The following is a 20,817-nucleotide window of genomic DNA, read 5'->3' as shown; positions in this document are numbered from 1 at the left end:
AGGTTTGTCTGATGTTTCCTCATAACTAGACACAGGGGGTTATGGTTTGAGGAACCTCTTGCCTCATCATATCAGAGGGCAAGTGCTATGATCATGACATTCCTGGGGATGTTAACCTTCATCCCCTAGTTTAGTGGTAGGCAAACTGCGGCTCCCGAGCCACATGCGGCTCTTTGGCCCCTTGAGTGTGGCTCTTCCACAAAATATCATGGCCTGGGCGAGTCTATTTTGAAGAAGTGGCGTTAGAAGAAGTTTAAGTTTAAAAAATTTGGCTCTCAAAAGAAATTTCAATTGTTGTACTGTTGATATTTGGCTCTGTTGACTAATGAGTTTGCCGACCACTGCCCTAGTTAAAGTAACGTCTGCCAGGTTACTATTTTTCCCTCTTCCTACTCTATTGTTTAGAAGCCAGTCACTCAGTTGGGTCTACTCTCAGGTTGGAAGAAATTAAGCTCCAGCTCTTGGAGACATTTGATTTTCAAAATAACCCTTTGAGCTCAGGGAAGATTTGAGTTTGTGTGAAAGAAATTATGTCGGTAGCACTTAGCATGGTGCCTGGTATGGAAGGGCAATAGTAGCATCTATCATCATCATCGTCGTCATCGTCGTCATCATCATCATCACCACTATTTGTTGTTGTTAGGACAAAGCTAGCATCTAAAGCCTGGGCTTTTACCACAGCCCCCACACCTGTGTAAAGAGGCACAGGAAGCCGGAACAGCTGTGTCTCACTCCCTACAGGCTGAGGGCAGGCACCTCCAGGTATAACTCACCACAAGCTTATGTACACACATCACTCCCTGTCCCCTAGAGGAAACAGCCCCACAGTGAGTGAAACAGAACAGGGAATGACTCACTCTCCAGGTAATGACAGGAGGTGGGTCTCCAAGGTGAAGCTGACATGCTTTCCCAGAGACCAGCCCTCTAAGGAAATACGGTTCCAGACAGTCCTGTTCCCGGCCTTGGCCTTGGAGGCTCTTCATGGTCTGACCCCGCCTACCCCTCCACCCTTTTCTCCCACTCTTCAGCCGCCTTGGCTCCAAAGCTCAGCCACCCTGAAGTCTTGTGGCTGCCCACTGTGCAGAGTGCTTGCTCATTCCGTGCTGTTCCTGGAACTCCCCGGGCCGCCTAACTCTTACTCACCTTTTAAAACGCAGTGCAGATCCACTCCCACCGTGAAGCCTGCATTCGGTGACGGTACGTGTCTGTGTGTCTCTTAGGCCAGTTGCTGTGAGCTGAGGGTCATTCTGTCCCCCCCCCCCCCGCCCCCCGGGGACATTTGACAATGCCTGCAGACATTTTTGATTGTCAGGACTGGGAGTGCTACTTACATCTAACGGGTAGAGGCCAAGAATGCTGTTTAACATCCTCCAATGTACAGGACAGCCCCCACAACAGAGAATTATCCAGCCCAATTGTCGATAATGCGAAGACTAAGAAATACTGCTGTAGACTTAAGCTCTCTGTGTCTCCTTAGCTCTTAGTAAAGTCTATGGCCCATGATAAAGACTCCATAGGTACAGAATGGTTGGATGGGTACAAGATGAGAGATATCTCTCCTTGCCAGGCTCTTTGAAAAAGCCAGTTTCTACACTTAGGGGAGAGCTATGTCACCTGAAGGTTTCTATAACCAAGATGGCAACAGAAATAAGGGTTATACCACTCTTCCTGCTTAGAATCTCCAATGGCTCCCCAGGGCCTTCGGGTAAAGTCCAAAAGTCATAGCAATTCAGAGAGTGGACATTTACCGACCCTGAAGACCTCAAAAGACCCAAAGTGGGGCTTCTGACCTAGACCAGAGTTGGGTGTCCGATGAAGCATGTCCTTGCACTTCTAGAGTGAGTCTCCAGTTCCCTCGACATGCTGCTTCTCTTGACCACAAAGACCAGACTTAAACTGAAGGCAGGCCATTTGAAGATCCCCCACCCTCACCCCCAGTTTCTGAAGTGAGGGCTCTTGACCACAGAGTGTGTGTGTGTGTGTGTGTGTGTGTGTGTGTGTGTGTGTGTGTGTATGCTGAACTGAATTTGATTTGGGGAGCTCTTGGCCTGGTGGAGCAGCTTGAACCTTGGGTGAGAGGTACTTGGTTCCTCCCCTGGTTACTGCCCAGAGGCCCCACCTGTGAAGGACCTGGATTGGACCAGCAGCCTCAGGGCAAGGATGTCTGGTGGTACCTGAGGAGGTGCCCGCACTGGGGAAGGCATATCTAAGAACACCTGTGTGAGGGTGTCTGGCATGTGTTTCAGAGTATGTGATCACATCTGTATTGAGGGTATCTAGTTTGTGTTTTAGGAGAGGATCTAAAAGTTGCTGTGTGGGGTCTCATAGGTTTCTGGGTGCCTGAAAGCCTGTTTGGGGGTACCTCATGGCTCCTGGATGAAGGTGTGTGGTACTTTGGGGATATTTGGCATGTTTTTCAGATCCTGAATGCTAGTATTGGGGATCTAACAGACCTAGGTGGGGTGTCTGAACAGTTGTCTGGCCTGAAAGTATCTGATGGCCCCTGTCTGGGTGTCTGGCATGTGTTTGGGATAGCTGGGGTACCTATGTCAAGGTGTCTGGACCACCTGACTTTTAGTCAATTCTGTCTGTAGTCTACACCGACCCTTCTTCCTACGTGACAAATCTGTTCTCTCCATTTCTTGTAGCCTCCCTTCTCCAACTCCTTGCCCTCAGACTCGCCCTCAACCCCGCCAACATCCCCAGGCGCCCGCTGACCTCCCAGCACCCGATTGCCTCCCAGCCCCATTGTCCTCCCCACCCAGAACCCCGCCCCGCTAATGGCCGGGGCCGCCGTGGACCCCGCCCCACTGACCCGCCCCTCGAGGAGCGCCCTCGCCCGCCCCGCCAGCGCCCCCCGCAGCAGACCCCGCGCACCCCCAAACAGGCGGGTGGCCAAGCCCTGCATTCCAGGCTCAGCCCGGGGCAAAACTCGGCCGCGGACCGGCCGCGAGGCCCCGCCCCCTCAGGCCACACCCCCTGGCCGGCCCTGGGGCGGGGCTGCGCCTGCGCAACTCATCCGCGCGGCTTTCCGCTTCCGGCTCCGCTTAGCGAGCGGCTGTGGCTTCACCGAGGGTGGGCGGCGGCGGCGCCGGGAAGCTGGCTGTGCAGCGGCCCGCGAGCGGCGTGCGAGGGGCCGCGCCGAGGTGAGGGCGGCTGGACGGGCGCTCCGGGGGGAGGCCTCGGCCCCGCGGGCGCCGTCGGGCACCGGGGCGGCCTCCTCCGAGCTGGCGGCGGGTCTCTGGCGGATGCAGAGGTGCAGGCGATGCCCGCCGTTCCCCTGCGAGCCCCAGCCCTGGGACGGTGCACCGTCCTCTCGATCGGGAGGGGAAGGTCATCGGCGCCAGGTTCAGGGGCACCTGGGGCAGGACCAGGGAAGTGATAATCACCGTAACAGTAACCGGCACCGTGGTGCTCGAGTCCTCCGTGGAGAACTCACTCCCCGGAGCGGAGGTCCGCGGTGCCGGCGAGCGTTGGGGTAACAAGACCCCAAAGTGTCTGTGTGCTCTGGGCACACGCACTCCGCACTCCGCACCCCTCACTCCTGTGTCTGGCGGGAGAATTTAGATGGTGCGGTGCAGTGTTCATTGCGCGCAGAAATGAGGGGCCCCTGGCGTTGGCACGGTTTGTTGTCGCCGGCTTGCTCTTTTCACCTGTTGCTCTGCTGAGACCGAAGCGCTAAAAAGGATGACGGGCCCAGAAGGTAGAACGTTTTCCTGAAGTTTTCCCCACCGAGTGAAGAAAACGGCTTCCGCCCCCCCCCCCCCCCGCCCCCGGGCCTCTGGGGGAGGGCGGAACTGCAGCCGGCAGGTGAAGGGACCGTCCCTTCTGGTTGACTAGGGAGAGTTCAGGACCGTGTGACAGTCCCATGGCCAAGGGCGCTTTATTTGGGGATGATTTTGCACGTATCCGGGTGAATGATTAATCCTGGAGCTATATGGAGAAGTGTCAAGAGCACAGGCAAATCAGAACTTGGTTCTGGTCCCAGTTTCTACCGCCCATTAGCCAGGTAACCTCGCTGAACCTCGGTCTTCCCATCTTTAAACCGGGAATAAGGATTGGTTGAGGATTTGATGTGATAATATGTGTAAGGTGCGTAGCAGAATGCCTGGCAAATGGTGGATGCTCAATAAATGTTGTATATTTTGTGCATATGCTCATGCCCCGTATCTTTAGATTGTATTTTTAGGTTGCCCTTCCAGGTAACGCAAAGTCTAGAAAATTTGAGCATTTCGGTTGTTTTTTGGACTGGGTCAGAATTTACAATTTCTACAGGTCAGGTCCTCTTGAGAAAAAAAAAAAGTTGTTTTAAAGCAAATAAGAGCATACAGCCAGAAGGCATAGTCACTTAGTTCTTGTATAGGTACTTTGTTTTACTTTCAAATAGCTTTTCACTTTTAAATGCCATATGTCAAAGGAAACGCGATTCTGTGATTCCTTTCTCTTAAGTTGATTTGAGAATGCCCCACTGTGAAAGCTGCAGTGTACCTACATTGTTTCTGGCATCGCCAGGATATAATTTTTATTCTTGTCACACAGTAGCAATTACCATTTTCCTTGTCCCCAGCCCCGGGGACTAGGGCTGTGGTCACCAGCCGTGCCTCCCTGGGTGTTTACCTTCCACATGTTCAGCATATTTCTGACCCTTAAGTCAGAGTCTCCTTCATTCTTCCTCACTCCTCCTGGGGCCAGTTTCCATTTCTTCAAGTTCCAGCTGACTTTTGAAACATTTTCATCACAGCTTTTTTTTAAAAAAAAATAACTTAAAGCCCTGAGAGCTTAGTAAGTTCAAGCAATTGTGGTTTCTATGTTATTTGTTAGTTAAACTGTACTTTCCCCCTGGAAGGAGTGAAGAGCTGCTGTTTTCAAAACCCTCTCCAGGTGCAAAATAATTGCAGTCACAGCTCCAGTGCTGCCTGTGGGACCTTTTTGGAGGAGGAATGTGGTGATGGGGGAGGGCACAAACTGATTAAAACACTGTCCTCCCTCCCGGGAGCTCAGTGGAAGGACCCTGCAGCTCTGCTCATTCTTGTTGTTGAAATTGCGTTGGGTGTAAACTAAACGCAACCGCAACCTGCTCGCTTCTCTGCTTTTGTTCTTTGATAGGTTCATAGTTTTGACTAAGAATAAAGTTGCAGTTGGTTATGTTCAAAGTAGCAAATACCTCCACTGACTTACATCATCTTTTGAAAAAAATATTCTAAAGGTTTAAGTGTATACATTTAACACATTGTGGGGAGGTTCTGTTTTAAAATCGTGTCACTCTTTTTCAGCATAACAATTTTACTGATATAATTCACATACCATGTAATTCATCCTTTTAAAGCGTGCCATTCAGTGGTTTTTAGTACAGGAACAGAGTTCTACATCTGTCAACACTAATCCCTGAACGTTTTATCAGCTGGTCCTTCTTAGGGGTGTGGGGATGAGGAGGAGAGAAGGGTAAAACAGAGATGTGGTCTGGGCAGGCGCCTCTCCATTGCAGCGTGGGTTGGATGGAGGGATGGACCACAGCCACTTACTTGGCTGAATCAGGCAGGATCCTGCACACAAGGACAGTTCTGTGCTGTGTGTGGATAACTCTCATTTGCTGAGATGATTTTGCAAAGTGAAATGAATTTAGAAAGTATAATAAATCCACGGTGCGGGTCAGCGTGCTCTCTACTAAGCGAAGCGGATAGTGACTGACCAGGCACATGTAGAGCAAAATGCTCGGCATTGTTGGGCGTCCCAAGCAGTAAGGAGTCAGCTCTGTGGCATTCAGGATGCCAGGATGTGGTGATCAATGGCAGGTTCTTGTGACCCTTTGCAGTGTCCATTTGGGGGCTCCTAATCCAAGAATATGAAGAGATGGGAAGATGGAAACATCGAGGCCCTCAACACTATTGGGGGGACTGTAGAGTGATGCAGCCACTTTGGAAAACAATCCTACTGCTCCTCAGAAGGCTCAGCACAGAATTACCGTAAGATCCATCAATTCCACTCCTAGGTACATGCCTAAGAGAAATGGAAATGTGAGCCCTCCACACAAACACACACACACATGTTCGGAGGAGCATCGTTCACAATAGACAACCCAAATGCCCATCAGCTAATGAATGGAAAGTAAGATGTGGTCTGTCCATGCAGTGGAATATTGTCCACCCACAAAAAGGAATGAAGTTCCCATATACGCTATGACGTGGATGAGCCTTGAAAACATTATGCTGAGTGAAAGAAGCCAGGCACAAAGGCCACATATTGTCTGATTCCAATTATGAGAAATATCTAGAACAGGCAAATCCATAGAGACAAAAAGTAGATTAGTGGTTGCTTGGGACTGGAGGGAGAGGTGGGTGGGGAGTGACAACTAAGAGGTACAGGGTGTCTTTTGGGGATGTTAAAGAAATGTTCTAAAATGGATTGTATGGATGTACAATTCTGAATGTGCTAAAAGCCATCGACTGTGCACTTTAAAAAGGTGGATTACGTGGTAAGTGGGTTCATCTCACTGTCAGATAAGAGGGGGCAGGAGAGCTAGAGCTCAGTGGAAGTGGCTATGGGCGCGGGCAGAATCGTAAGAAATGGTTTGAGACGGGGACACTGGAGGCCGAGAGGCCAAGATCAGACAGCTCTGAAGAAAAGGGGACAGCTTGCCAACATCATGATTTGCAGCTGGATTATTGATATGAATAGATTCTTATTTTCCTAAAGTCAAGTATCAGCTCCCTGCCATGTAGCAGATGGTTACAAAGTCCTCTGTGCCATCCATTGTAACAGGGCTTGAGACAGGGATGTGGGGTCAGAATTTCATCATGGACGGGAATTTCAGGCATGGGCAGGAAAGCCCTCCGTCCTGTGGAGTGATGGTTAGGCATGCTCAGCAGCTCTTGGCACCGTGGAACAGCATGCGTGAAGGCTGTCAGGGGACAACATGCTGTTGATTGGGTAGAGCTGACGGGCATTTTATAGACTGGTGTGTGACTCTGGGTGACTTTCTGGCTATTTCCATCAGTGCGCTTGGAAAGGGCGGAGGCTGGAGACAGGGAGCAGTATTGGGAGATGACTTGGATCTAAGCAGTGTGGAAAGAGGTCAGACTGCCAGTCTGTGTGGAGATGGATTTGTTGGGGCTTAGTTGACAATGTGAGAAAGAGTTTAACAGAGGTGACCGGGTAGGTGATGGCCCTGCGTCATCAGCTAGCTGAATTTCTTGCACTGCTCGGGCCCCCATGAGTAGATGACCAGTTCACACTTCTCTCGCATTTATCTTGCAGTCGAGAAGGGGAAACTGTTCCCTGCCCTCAGATCTGGGGTCTCTTTTCCACTACCCCCACCTCTTCCCAAGGTCTTTCTGGGTTCAAGCACAGTGAAGAGTAGCCCTTCATAGGCAGGCCTTCAAGGGCCTATAGAGCATCGGCCTGCCGACTGAAGGGTCCCGGGTTTGATCCCAGCCAAGGGTACATGCCCGGGTTGTGGGCTTGATCCCCAGTGTGGGCATGCAGGGGGCAGCCGATTAATGATTCTCTCTCATCATTGATGTTTCTATCTCTCTCTTCCCCTCTCCCTTCCTCTCTGAAATCCATAAAAATACTTTTTTTTAAATGAAGTGCAACCTGAAATTTGAGGAACAAGCATATGTTACATCTTGTAAATTACTGCTCTTAAGTTTGTCATTAGCCCCACCTGGCCTATTATCAGGAAGCTAAAACGTTTCTTTTAGTGTTTCTCCCTCTTCTAGACTGTTCCAAAAGCTCCTCAGGGGAAAGCCCTCCAGCTTCCCCTCTTGATGAGGAGAACCCTGCTGTCCATAGGGTCAGCCATTCTGCTTTTTAAAATTGGGATATTGTAATTCACATACCGCAATATTCAACCTTTTAAAGTGTATAATTCAGTGTGTGTGTGTTTTCATTCTTATCACCCCAAAAGGAAGTCCTGTACACATTAGTAGACACTTCCCTGTCCCCAAGCCTCTGGCAACCATGAATCTACTTCCTATCTCTATAGATTTGCCTAATCTCGACAAATTCCTATAAATGGAATTCTACAGTATGTAGCTTTTTGCATGTGGTCTCTTTTACTAATGTTTTCAAGGTTCATTCACATGGTAGCCTGAATCTAGCTATTTTTTAAAAATATTTTTTTATTGATTTCAGGGAGGAAGGGAGAGGAAACGAGAGATAGAAACATCAATGATGAGAGAATCATTGATCGGCTGCCTCCTGCAGGCCCCCTACTGGGTACCGAACCTGCATCCCGGGCATGTGCCCTGCCTGGGAATTAAACCATGACCTCCTGGTTCATGGGTTGATGCTCAACCACTGAGCCACACCAGTGGAGCAACCTAACAGTTCTCTTAAAATCCATAACAACATGACCATTAAAGAATAGTGACATGGGACATGCCAGCGGTGGGCACAGTCTGCCCCAGGGGCAGTGTCCTGTTTCATCAGTTGACCCGACCCAGTGTCCTCTGATGGGTGTTAATTAGTTTCCTATCCTGACTCCTTGGTTGAGGGGCATCCTGGCCACTGCCTCTGCCTCTGGGTCCTACCTATGCTGTCCCACAGACACTTAGGGAACTGGACAACTGACCAACAGTCAAGGGAAGCAGAAACACAGCGAAGATGAAACACAAAGGCCTTCTAAATGGGAAAACCAACCAAACACCGAGGATCTTGGTCCCTGGAGATTGTAAGAACTAAGGTTGTTTTCCAATAGTCAGAATGTTCACCTTACAGATGGGCCCAAAGGTGGGGGCTTCTGGGACTCTATAGCACAGTCCCTTAGATGGGTACATTTCGTTATGACTGTGATCAGAATGAAAACTAATTCTTTACCCAGCGACCCTGCACACCTGAGGGCACCCAAAGTTTTACCAAAGAATACTCAGTTTCATTACTCATGCTAGACACTGGTATTTTCTGTTATATTTATTTTGTGAGAAACTGTTTTTTCCATCTCACTAATGGATCACAGTTTACAATGTCAGAATGCAGCCTCGGAATCCCAGCACACCATACAGTAGGAAATGTTTAGAAAGAAGTAAGCGCTGGCACTACAGTTAATAGCTTGGACTACCGAGTGCCTGCCTGAGTTCCCCAGGGCTGCTGTAATAAGTTACTACCCCCTGGGGAGCTCTCAGTCCCAGAAACTTGTTCTCCCGGAAGTCTGGCATCAAGGTGTCTGCAGGGCCACCTTCACTCGGAGGCTCTGGGAAGACCCTTCCTTACCTCTTCCAGCTTCTAGAAGGTGGCCCTCGGCGTTGTTCCTTTGGCTTGTGGCTTCATCTCCCGTCTCTGCCTCCGTATTCATTTGGCTTCCTCTTCTGAGTGTTTGTGTCTTTCTGTGTCCAAAACTCTTCTCTTACAGACACACCAGTCATTGGATCTAGGGCCCACCCTAAATCCAGGATGATTTCATCTCAAAACCCTCAATTACTTCTGCAGAGACCCTAATTCCAAATAAGGCCACATTCTGAGGTCCTGAGTGGACAGAAATTTGGGGGGCACCCTATTCAACCCACCAGGAATCTTCTATATCTTGTTATAAATAGAACAAGTTTACAAGTAACTGGTACTCATTCCTTAGGTTCTTTTTCTTTTTCCTTTTTTTTTTTTTTTTAAACTCCATCTTTTTTAAAAAATATATTTTTATTGATTTCAGAGAGGAAGGAAGAGGGAGAGAAAGATAGAAACATCAATGATGAGAGAGAAACATTGATCGGCTGCCTCCTGCAAGCCCCCCACTGGGGATCGAGCCCACAACCCGGGCATGTGCCCTTGACCGGAATTGAACCTGGGACCTTTCAGTGCACAGGCCAACGCTCTATCCACTGAGCCAAACCGGCTAGGGCTCTTAGGTTCTTTTCAACACGTAGTTCTTTTCACATATTTTAAAGTTAAAATAAGTGTTCAACTTGGGCTTACTCTTGGGAACCCAGTAAGTCAAGAGAGGAAAGGGGAGAAGATCTTAAGAAGAACTAGCTTCTTGTTTGAAAAGCTTCTAAATCTGATGTGTCGCTAGGCAAACATCACAGAGGACACTTAAACAAACCTAGGTGGTGCAACCCACCACAGGCCTAGACTACTACGCCTGTACTGTATGTTACTATACTGAATACTGTAGGCAGTTGCAACATGACAGTAAGTATTTAGGAAAAGTAAAATAAAAATACAGTATAAAAGATCAAAAATGGGCCGGTGTGGCTCAGTGGTTGAGCATTGATCTATGAACCAGGAGATCGGTTTGATTCCCAGTCAGGAAATATGCCTGGATTTCAGGCTTGATCCCCAGTGTGAGGCGTGCAGGAGGCAGCCAGTCAATATTTCTCTCATCATGGATGTTTGTATCTCACCCTCTCCCTTCTCTGAAATCAATCAATCAATCAATAAAAGATAAAAAAAAATGGTGCACCTGTAAAGGGCACTTACCACACGTGGAGCTCACAGGCCTGGAAGTTATTCTGAGTGAATCGGTGAGTGAGGGCGAGTGAGTGTGAAGGCCTAGGACCCTAGTGCACACTACTGTGGACTATAAAAACTGTACACTTAGGCTACACGACATTGGTATTAATCTTTGGTTAATCCTCACCCGAGGATATTTTTCCATTGATTTTTAGAGAGAGGGAAAGACAGAGAAATATCAATGTGAGAGAAACACGTCAATTGGTTGCCTCTTGCATGCACCCCAACCAGGGCTTGGGCTGTGGAGGAGCCTGCAACGAAGGTAGGCGCCTTGACCGGACCCTTCGGTTTGCAGGCCAACGCTTTATCCACTGAGCCAAACCGGCTAGGGCAGACTACCCTACATTTATAAAACAACCTGAGATTAAATCAAGCACAAGAGAAAATGATACCATCAAGAGACAAGTATTATGTCCTGTACATAATTGCATGTGCTATACTTCTATACAACAAGCAGCTCAGTAGGTTTGTTTACACCAGCATCACCACAAACTTGTGAGTAATGCATTGCACTATGACGTTATGATGGCTACAGTGCCACTAGGTGATAGGAATTTTTCAACTCCATTATATACGAGACCATGGTCATGTATTTGGTCTGTCATTAACCATTATATGGCATGTGACTGTATAAAAAGATGCCTGTCAAATGTTTGCCTATACTCTATATTATGGAATATATTCCTTGGTGCATTAAAATACCACTTTCACCAAATACAAAAGTTTTATAGACTTTAAGGGGGAAGGGGGGAATGTTCTGTCTGTCTAGCCCTGCACAGGACTGTTTTCTTCCTGACCTTGAGACGTGAGTTGTAAAATAAATTCAAGGTCACACCTTTGCAGTTCTAAAAAGAATACTAATGAAGGTCTTTGCAAGGTTCTGGGATTTTCCTAATGTAGGAGCTGGTTGCTGATCTCCCTTAATAGTTATAGCCAGCATCCTTAGGATTGTAGAGATACTCAGAAACCACCTCGTACCTGTTTGCTACCAGCATGCGGTATTTGGGCCTCTGGAATCCAGTAATGACTTCACAGGGTCAGTCACCACTTTACTCCACTCTCTCCTGCATGCCAGGGATTAGACGGAGGCGCTTTCCATGGGCCCAGCAGGCTGCATTTTGATTGTTGGGAATGTTTCTCCTTCCAGAACAAACCAATTAGACACAGTTATGAGGGATCCGCAGACTTTTTCTGTAAAAAGCCAGTAGTAAATACGTGAGACTTTGCAGACCACAGTCCTTGACACAGCTACTCTACTGGAAAGAGCAGCCCCAGACCACACGAAAACCAGTGGGTGTGGCTATGTTCCCATAAAACTTTATTTACAAAGCAGGTGGCTTGCCCCTATAACAACCCATGGTTGTTACCATTCTGTTTCTAGGGCCGTGACTCTGACCTTGTGAAGTTGGTGAGAAACACAGGTGAAGGGGACAGGTGTGGGTTAGCACTTAGAACTCCCTGTGGAGGATCTTTTCTAAGCCCCAAGGACACTGATACAATTTCGGTTGTCTTTTTACAGAAATGCATTGCCCTTGAATAATTTCCCAGGCCATTGAAAGCAAACAGGTTTTTTCTGGCATTGTTGTGTATGTTTTTCTTTCCTGCCTTCCGCCTTTAACTGAATGCTTTTTATCTGCTGAAAGACAAACCCACAGGCCCCTGTCAAGTGTTTGATTTCCTCTGCCCTTCTTACAGCCACCTCTGCTAACATTTGCTCTTTATTTCTCCCATCAGAAGTTTTTTTTAAAAAAGGAATAAGGCCAGTTGGGGAAGACTTCAGATGTATGGTAGCTGAATTAGTCTGTTCAAAATCATTTCAGCCACGTCATTCTGATTTCTGTATAGTCAATTGAATTAACATTATCTTTTAAATGCCTGAGAGGAAGGTCAGCTGCCCTTCCTAGCAAGGCTGTAGGGGGTGGAGCGAGGAATGTCTTGCTGGGGTCCCAGCATCTGGCCTGGTACCCAGAGTCACGAGAAACACTCACAAGGCAAGTGCTTTTTCTGGGTCGGACCTGCCTGTGTATGATGTTGAAGATGCCTCCTTTCTGACACCAGAAAATAGTGTGAAATCGAGCAAGGGGCCCGCAGGTGACCTCAGGGACAAGCCTGAGCTGTGCAGGGCGTCTGCTCTTTTGCACGTTCTTTTTCAGGTATGTTAATAAGGAAACAGAACCCTGAGCTCCTCTTGTTTATCACTCGCCTTCCGCTCTTGAGGCCACACCTCTGTCCTCCTGTCCGGATTTGTCCCACTTCAACTTGTCATCAAAATGCTGTTTCCACTGGTGGTTGATGTCACCCTGTGGAAGTGATTCTTGCTAGGTCGGCCTCCGCCAGCCCCTTGTGTGGTTGTTAAACTTGTTCATCAGAGTGACTCAAAACATCCAATGGAGCCGATTCCGTTCCCATGTTTTGCATTAACCGTCCTTCTGAATTGCTAAGGCAGTTTTGGGGAGTGGATGCTAAGAGGCATAGACAGGGACCTTCCAGCCCTGTGTGTTAGAATTAGTCTCTTGTTGAACCTCCTCAATTCTGTCACTAAGGACAGTTGTCATTAGAGAAAGTGGAAAGAAGTTTTTTTTGTTTGTTTTTAAATATATTTTATTGAATTTTTACAGAGAGGAAGGGAGAGGGATAGAGAGTTAGAAAAATCGATGAGAGAGAAGCATCGATCAGCTGCCTCCTGCACACTCCCTTCTGGGGATGTGCCCACAACCAAGGTACATGCCCTTGACCAGAATCAAACCTGGGATCCTTGAGTCCGCAGGCCAACGCCCTATCCACTGAGCCAAACCGGTTAGGGCTGGAAAGAAGTTCTTAAGGCCGTTTTGCCCCGTCTGTCATGGGGAATGTCCTGTTTGTGGGAAAAGTCTCAATCCACCATGGTTGTGGAGTAGCCATTCTGAAGTTCAAGTCTCCTGCAGCATTGCTTGTGCCTCTCTCTCTCTCTCTCTCTCTCTCTCTCTCTCTTTATTTTTATTTATTTTTTTTACCATTTTTAAGTGTCTAGTTCAGTGGCATTAAGTACATTCACATTGCTGCGCATCCATCCCCACCATCCATCTCTGGAACTTTCTCATCTTCCCCACCTGAAACTCTGTCCCCCGTAAATACTGACTCCCCCAATCCCCAGCCCCTGGCACCCATCCACTTTCTGTCTCTGTGAATTTGACTCCTCTAGGGACCTCATATGAGTGGAATCGCACATCTGTTCCTTTGTGACCGGCTTATTTCACTGAGCATAATATTTTCAAGGTTCATCCATGTTGTAGCAGGTGTCAGAGTGTTCTTTTTAAGGCTGAATCCTGTACACCACATTGTTTGTCCACTCATTCATCAAGAGACACTTGGATTGTTTCCACTTTTGTGAATAATGCTTCTGTGAACATGGATATACCAGTATCTGTTTGAATCCCTGCTTCCAGTTCTTTTGGGTCTACACTCAACAGTGGAATTCCTGGGTCATATGGTAATTCCGTGTTTGACATGTATGTATGTATGTATTTATTTATTTAAATCCTTACCCGAGGATATTTTTTCCATTGATTTTCAGACAGAGTGGAAGGGGGAAGGCAGGGGGAGAGAGAAACATCTCTGTGAGAGACACATCAATTGGTTGCTTCCTGCATGCACCCCGACCAGGACCGGGGATCAAACCCACAACTGAGGTACATGCCCTTGACCAGGAATTGAACTCGTGACCCTTTGGACCATGGGCTGATGCTCTGACCATTGAGAAACCCAGCCAGGGCCCATGTTTGACTTTTTGCGGAATCACCAAACTTTTCCACAACAGCTGCACCATTTTACATTCCTACCAGCAATATATGAGGATTCCAGTTTCTCTATATCCTCATCAACACTTATTTTCCATTTTTTTAAATTATATCATCTGGATACACCAAAGTAGTGGATTTGATCCCTGGTCAGGGCACATATAAAAATCAAACCGTGAATGCATAAATAAGTGGAACAACAAATGTATCTTTCTCTCCTTCCCTCCCTCCCTCCCTCCCTCCCTCTCTCCCTCCTTCATTCCCTTCTTCTCCCTCTCTAAAGTCAATACATAAAAATTAAAAGAAAAAAATTGTGTCGTGCTAGTGGGTGTGAAGTGGCATCTCATTGTGGTTTTGATTGCATTTCCCTAATGATTTGTAGTGTTTAGCATCTTTTTACATGCTTTTGGCCATTTGTATGTCTTTGGAGAAATGGCTGTTCAAGCCCTTTACTCACTTTCGAATTAGATTGTTGTTTTTAATCATTGAATTCAAATGTAAGAGTACTCAGCCCAGCTGTGTGGCTCAGTGGTTGAGCGTTGACCTATGAACCAGGAGGTCACAGTTTGATTTCCAGTCAGGACACATGCCCAGGTTTTGGGCTCAGTCCCCGGGTGGAGGGAGGGGGGGGGGCAGGGGGCATGTGCAGGAGGCAGCTGATCAATGATTCCCTCTCATCATTGATGTTTCTCCCTCTCCCTTCCTCTCTGAAATCAGTTATATATATATGAAAGTATGTGTGTGTGTATATATATATATTTTTAAAGAGTTCTCTATACTAGTTGCATCGGACATGATAGGGTCTTGAAAGAACTTAAAAACAAGTCTCAGATACCTACAACCTTTGACATCTCGAGGCATACCACCGGAAAGCTGGCATCTGGTGAGTGTGGTCCCAGGCCCAAGGAGGAAGCAGAACTAGAGACGGCCCAGTTGTTGTCATCCTCCTGTCACCCTGAAGAACGGAGTTGTTAAAGAGGCAGCTGCGTTCATGAGCTTTAAAACCAGCATGAATCACCAGGAAGAAAGCATGTCACATCACCCTCATTTCCCTTCTGGCAGGCGGTAAACATCTAGTCCAGTAGATCAGGGAAGCAAGTGGAACATGTGGAATGGGAAGCACCTAGTTGTCCCCCACAATGTTCTCGGGGCAGGAAGAGAAGCCCACAGGAATATTGAGGTAATTCTGAGCTAATCATTCTTCAGCCAGGCTCACAACTGAGTTGGATACAAGTTCCCAAAGGGCGTTAACTAGGGGTCTAGCGTCAGGTTAGAGGTAGACGACCCAGGGTCACTGGCTGTTTACCGTGTAACTTAGAAAGATGGAGATGCAGGGACTGTACTTATCAAAGCTGCTGGCACCTGGAGGTGGCCTTCTTCTCGGTGTCACAGAGTGAGGACCCAGAAACCTCAGGACTGAGCGGATTGGCTGCAGCCAGCGAGGTGTTTCCATTCCCTGCCTGGGTCTGAGTCAGCACGCCCCAGCCTGGCAGCTCCCTGGAGGGCCCTCCGGTGGCGGAGTAGCATACTCGGTGGTGACCTACTCGATTCCAGCAGCATTCCCCCAAAAGCAACTCTCAAAAATGTTTCCACACTTTGCCAAATGCCCCTTGGGGAACAGAATCACCCCAGTTGAGAGCCACAGGTCTAAAAAAGCCGCTATGTACGTGTAAGATGATGAAATAGGACCAAGTGACAGCCTATGAGAAAGCAACTTAGAGATTTCAGTTGATAATAATAATAATACCAATAATAATAGTTTGAGCCAGTGGTTGTGAGACCGCAGTCCTCCCCAACTCCTCCCCTCACCCCCACAAAACATAAAAATGAAAAAGAATGCAGTTAGGCTGTCTGGTACCAAGACCACTTGGAACAAGCAGGGACCCTAAGAACAGTTGATTCCATGCCTCATCCCATTCAGTCAGTCCCCAGGCAGCTCTGCAACAGTCTCTCTACCCCTGGAATCTCATCTTCTCCTTGGCTCAGATACCTCCTATGCCCAAATATCCATCCCTCGTCTCAGTCTTTCCTGAACGCCACACTCCCACGTTCAGCTGCCACCTGCCATCGCCTTGAGTCCTCTTGGGCAGCTTAGGTGACTTAGATCTGAAATGGGACTCGCCACCGCTCCATCTCCCAGTCTGATCTGCCCTTCCCAGGTCACCCGTGCGGTCCTCTGTCTCCCTACATCTACCTGCAGCCCCTCCCAGTCGGCCCCCGACGCTGCAGCCACTGTTTCCAGAGGCAAATCTGATCGAATACCTGCGCATAAACCTCTCTGTAGCTTCGTTTCAGTGGTAAACTATAAACTCCAAGTTTGAGTCACTCGACAAGCCCATGTCCAGTGGAGCGAGAGCGGGGGCAGGGGCGCTGCGACATCTGTGTCTGCCTCCTGGCTTCAGATCCAACTGTAAACAAGGGTCCTTCCTGCGGAGTACTTGGGGCCGCGCTCTTCACGGTTTTGTGCTTTTTGTTGGTGATTCAGTGTGAATGGCCCAGCACGGTGCCCAAGCTCTGTCTAGCATTCCGGAGCACAGGAAGGCTCAGGGTGCCTTGCAGAGAAAACACTTGTGTTAGACAAGCTTCGTTCATGTCTCAGTTATCCTGCTGTTGGCCATCAGTTCAGTGTTAATGAATCGACAGTATATATTAAATGAGGCATCTTTTAACCAAAACACGCGCAGCACAGTGATGTGTTGATGGGTTGACCAAAACATGACCCTGGATTCCCTCGAGGAGCAGTGGCTCGGTATTCGCCAGTTCAGTGTTCCCAGCAACTTTATAGACGTAACTACTGAGATAATGAGCATTAACTATTCGTAGTATACACGGTGGGGATGGGTGCTAGGAGGAAAATAAAACCAGAGCGGGGGGGGGGGGGGGGGGGGAATGTATGTGTTGGGCTCGTGCTTCTGGGGCCTCTGAGGAAGTGGGGGACAGGCTGAAGGAACGGTGACTGCAGGAGCCCCAGCAGCGGGTGTATGTGTTTGAGGGACATGGATGAGGCCGAGGTGGCTGGAGCCAGGAGGGGTGAGATGAGGGCAGGGAGATGACAGGACCTTGGGGCCAGAGGCCAGCTGACTGTCTGTAAGGCCTCATAGCAAATAAGTTGGGCTTTGTGGGCCACTTCCATCTCTGTCACATATTATTTTTCTTCTTTTCTTTACAGCCTTTTAAAAATGTAAAACCTATGCTTGGCTCACAAAGATGCTGGCTTTGGCCCTGGGGCCCATTTTGTCATTCCCTCCTGGAGGCCCAGGAAAACAGGGCTCCTGAGGAGATGGAGCCCTGGCGGACCCTTGGTCAGGGGAGGAGTCTGCTGGCTTGGTGTTACCGGCATCATTCTGGCAGCTGCTTGGGAGTGAGCAGTAGTACAAATAGGCAACGCTAATGCTTACATCATGACAGACCTATTCCAGAATGTTCTCCATCCATTACAGCCACCTTCTGAAGAGGGTGCTTCTGTTATGCCCATTCTACAGATGGGAAAATGGAGGCAGGGAGCAATTAGGTCATTGGTTCGGGATCTCATAGGATGGGATTTGAACCTGAGGGGCCTAGCTCCAGCTCCTGTATTCCTAATGCTGCCCTGAACTGCCTTGAACTCTTTGCCAGTAAAGTAAGGACTGAGATGGATTTAGAAATGTGGAGAAGAGGGAGGGGCCATCTGATCCTTGTGGATTCGAGGAAGAAAGAGGGAAAAGAGGAAGTAGAGACAGTGTGGAGAGGGGTAGTTCTTTGAGTTTCTACAAATACAGATGGTCCCTGACTTACCATGATTTGATTTATGATTTTTCAACTTTACAGTGGTGCGCAAGCAATATGCATACTTCGAGTTTTGAATTAGGATCTGGTGATACATGCATGGTCCGATACACTTCTGTGGTGCTGGGCAGCAGCAATGAGGCTTTGCCCAGAGGACGGGCTAAGCTGAGATGTAACTTACAATGGGTTTATCAGGCATAACCCCATTGTAAGTCGAGCAGCATCTGTACTTGTTTTGGGGGGTTTTGCTGCAGTAGTGAATGGAGAGATTGCACCTTCTGGCACACCTTCCCCTTCACTCCTGCATTGGAGGTATGTCTTCTGTTCAACCCACATTTGTCCCCTGCACCCCAGGCACCCCTGCAATCCCTTCACCCCAGCTGGGGAGCCCTGTCTGCTTGAAGAGGACTCCTTGTCCCCAGCCTGTCTCAGGAGCATGCCCTTTGTGGACTGCCTGTAACTGGAGCCTGCCTTTGGCATCTCCCTAGCCTTCCTCTTCGATCCACCCCCTCCAAACCCCTTTCCCTTGAGATTCATCATTCCACCCCATGGAGCCACTTCAGCTTGCAACCCCTCACTTGCACAGTGCCTGCCTGAGGCCAGTCCTTCCACACGCCCTGGAAGATGTTGTACTAGTTTGTGCAGTCTTTGGCAAAGCAGTCTGGTGATGCAGACCTAACCTTTGCCCCCATAATTCTGTCTCTCTGAGACTCGTGTATGTAATTGGAAGGCAAATGATTAAACAGTACTTACAAGGACCATAGCACCATGAAACATGGGAAGCATTTGTGTAGTCACTGTGGTTATAAACATACACACCCATGCAAATAAAGGTGGGGCACAGAGACATTTGTAAGTGGTGGTGAGAATACAGTTAATTTTCATTTTGTTTTAATGTTTCCCTTTTTTACATTTGAAGTTCGCTCTTGTACTGTTATTAACCAAGAGGCATCAGATTCAGGTAATAGTGACATAGGCGACATGTTTTCATGTGCCCTTGTCAGTGTTTCATGAGGACCGTTTCTCATCAGCCAGGAATCTCTGCAGGTGAGCATTTGGGCCTGCAGGTGTACTTCAGTACCACAGCATGCAGCTGGCTGGATCTGTGCCTAAGAATGTTCCTTCCACCTTGTTCTTTTTTTCCCCTAAGATGACTCACCTATAGCAGTTTGCCTTAGTTTTTAAAGATTTTTTATTGATTTTTAGAGAGAGGAGGGGAGAAAAAGAGATCGAAAAAAAAATCTATGTGAGAGAGAACATTGATCAGTTGTCTCCTGTATACTGCCTACCAGGGATCAAGCCCGCAACCTGGATATGTGCCCTGACCAGGAACTGGACCACCAACACTTTGAGGCGCAGGACAGCGCCCAGCCAACTGAGCCACACTGGCCAGGGCACCTTACTTCTTACCTTTATTAAACAAGAATAACTTAGAGAAATGCCATCTTAGTATTAGACATTAATGTAGAGACATACCTTATTTACCAATAAAATAATTAAGTCTCCCTCTCCCCCAGAAAACTTTGAAGTTAAGGTTTATTAAAAATGAGAATCCAGCCCTTGCTGGTTTGGCTCAGTGGCTAGATTCGATCCTGGGTTCGATTTCATCCTGGGTTTGATTTCATCCTGGGTTCGATTCCGGTCAAGGGCACATGCCTGAGTTGCGGGCTCAATCCCCAGTGCAGTAGGCGGCCAATCAATAATTCTCATCATTGATGTTTCTATCTCTCCCTCTCCCTTCCTCTCTGAAATCAATAAAAATGTATTTTTTTTAAAAAGGAAAAATAAATGAGAATCCTCCAGCCCTGGCCAGTTTGACTCAGTGGCTAGAGCATTGGCCTGCAGACTGAAGGGTCCTGGGTTGCAGGCTTGATTCCCAGAAGGGGGCATTCAGGAGGTGGCCAATCAATGATTCTCTCTCATCATTGATGTTTCTATCTCTCCCTCTCCTTGCCTCTATGAAATCAATAAAAATATATATATTTTTTAAAATGAGAATCCACTCGGCATTATACCAGATACTTAACCAATATCTAGAGGGTCAGGCACTAAAATCCAGCTCTCTGCCTGACTCTCCCATTTCCACCTCAGTTTTCCCCTTACACAGAATCAGAGTAATATTTTTCTGCACATCATGTCACAGAAATGATGGTAGACTGCTTGAGGGAACATGGGTACAGAATGGATCATTTCTGCCAGGATAAAGGTCTTACATTAATATTCTAGTTAGCAACACATATGTATATTACCAGGAATTGTCTCTGACTTCTAGATATTCCAGAAGGAAAAGCAACTTCAGGTGGTTTTCATGGAGACTTGCGGTTTCTCACCATGGACCTCAAATTTTTTCTTAGTGTGCTGGCAAAACATTTTTTTAAATCCTCACCTGAAGGCATGCATATTGATTTTAGAGAGAGGGGGAGTGGAAGGGGGAGAGAGAGAGAGAGAAACCTTGATGTGAGAAACATTGATCGGTTGGTTACCTTCCCGTATGTGTCCCAACCAGAGATTGAACCTGCAACCCAGGTATATGCCCCAACTGGGACTTGAACCCACAACCTTTCAATGTACAGGACGACACTCCAACTAACTGAACCACATCAGCCAGGGCAAAACTTTTTTTGTGTGTGTTTTTTTGTTGTTAATCTTCACCCAAGGATATTTTTCCATTGATTTTTAGAGAGAGTGGGAGGGGAAGAGACATAGAGAAACATCGATGTGAGAGACACATTGATTGGTTGCCTCCTGCATGTGCCCTGACCAGAGTGAGGACTGAGCCTGCAACTGAGGTACGTATGCCCTTGACTGTAATCGAACTCAGTACCCTTCAGTC

The 20,817-nt window shown here is 47.8% G+C and overlaps 1 protein-coding gene across 2 annotated transcripts in view; it reads left to right on the top strand.

Moving 5' to 3' along the window:
• Positions 1-1,066: 1,066 nt before the first annotated feature.
• ARHGEF18 (Rho/Rac guanine nucleotide exchange factor 18) overlaps positions 1,067-20,817 on the top strand; it is a 59,040-nt gene continuing 39,289 nt past the window's right edge. Inside the window, exon 1 of one of the 2 annotated variants that reach the window (XM_079773188.1) lies at positions 1,067-1,197. The gene's annotated coding sequence lies outside the window, so the exon portion shown is untranslated. Of the gene's footprint in view, positions 1,198-3,045; positions 3,147-20,817 lie in introns of those variants that run through there. The other variant, XM_079773187.1, reaches the window with a different exon arrangement.

Source organism: Cnephaeus nilssonii (genome assembly GCF_951640355.1).
Source record: "Cnephaeus nilssonii genome assembly, chromosome: 5".
Classification (NCBI taxonomy): Eukaryota; Metazoa; Chordata; class Mammalia; order Chiroptera; family Vespertilionidae; genus Cnephaeus; species Cnephaeus nilssonii.
This window is presented reverse-complemented; position numbering and strand designations above follow the sequence as displayed.